Source organism: Sinocyclocheilus grahami, unplaced genomic scaffold, assembly GCF_001515645.1.
Source record: "Sinocyclocheilus grahami isolate Dianchi unplaced genomic scaffold, SAMN03320097.WGS_v1.1 scaffold115.1, whole genome shotgun sequence".
Classification (NCBI taxonomy): domain Eukaryota; kingdom Metazoa; phylum Chordata; class Actinopteri; order Cypriniformes; family Cyprinidae; genus Sinocyclocheilus; species Sinocyclocheilus grahami.
This window is the reverse complement of record NW_015505294.1, coordinates 255,086-256,108: the sequence shown is the minus strand read 5'-3', so window position 1 is coordinate 256,108 and position 1,023 is coordinate 255,086. Positions and strand designations below refer to the sequence as shown.

At 39.8% G+C, this 1,023-nt stretch overlaps 1 protein-coding gene across 1 annotated transcript in view; it reads left to right on the top strand.

Annotated features, from left to right (window-relative positions):
• Nucleotides 1-1,023, top strand: part of LOC107589309 (F-box only protein 31) — a 20,088-nt gene that overhangs the window by 725 nt on the left and 18,340 nt on the right. The gene's annotated exons all lie outside the window — the stretch shown is intronic.

Sequence of the window (1,023 nt, the reverse complement as noted above, 5' to 3'; positions counted from 1 at the left end):
ATTGCGAGATATAAAGTCAGAATTGCGAGATATAAAGTCAGAATACTCTGATCCCGGGGTGAGAGAGCACTTTGAACTGGTTTTAATGTGTATATTCTCTGTGTGCTGGTCCTTGACCTTAAGAGAGAAAAAGTCTGTAAGTTTTTAGATATGAAAACCAGAGGCAACAGAGGTAAAATGGTTTCTTCCAATATCTTGACAAAAAAGCATCCTAGGTACTAGGCTAATTAGTCTTTAGTGCTCGCTCACTTCAGGGATTTCCCCTTTTACACTGTCTAATATAAAAAAGCAAGAACCCATATATTAACAATGTAGTCATTTAAAGTATGTATCTTCTATATGTTCCAAAGCAGTTTAGTAATGTTTGTCTCTCAATAGAGAAACTATGGCTATTTGATATGAATCAGAGTGTGTTAAAGGGGTCATACGATGCGATTTCAAGTTTCCCTTCTCTTTGGAGTGTTACAAGCTGTTCGTGCATACATAAGATCCCTAAAGTTGCACAGACTAAAGTCTCAAATCCAAAGAGATATTCTTTATAAAAGTTAAGCATGTCCACGGCGTCCTAAAACGCCTCGTTTAAACACGCCCCCACATGTCTACGTCACAATGTGGGAAGATTTGCAGAACGCCGCCCAAATGTTCACGCAGAGAACGTAACTTTATTGTTGCCGCCGCCGCCATGTTGTGAAGACGCTGTGTGTTTCGTTACTTTGTTTGGCCTTCCAAAAGAGGACACGATTAGAAATCAGTGGTCAAGTTGTATTTACAACACTGTTCCAGAACAGTTCAATCCAAATATTCAGATGTGTGCAGCACATTTTATGGAGGACTGTTTCCTGATCCTGGGAGAGTAGACTACAATGCCGGCTGTTCTGACTCAGAGACTGTAAGTACGGTTTCATATTTAAAGAATTTGCCACTGACGATTCAAACGTGAGTTTTGAGCAGTTTAGAGTAGCGCTTGTTGTTTGTCATTTCTCTGATCACAAATGCAGACATGGTTTTATGTTTACACGACGC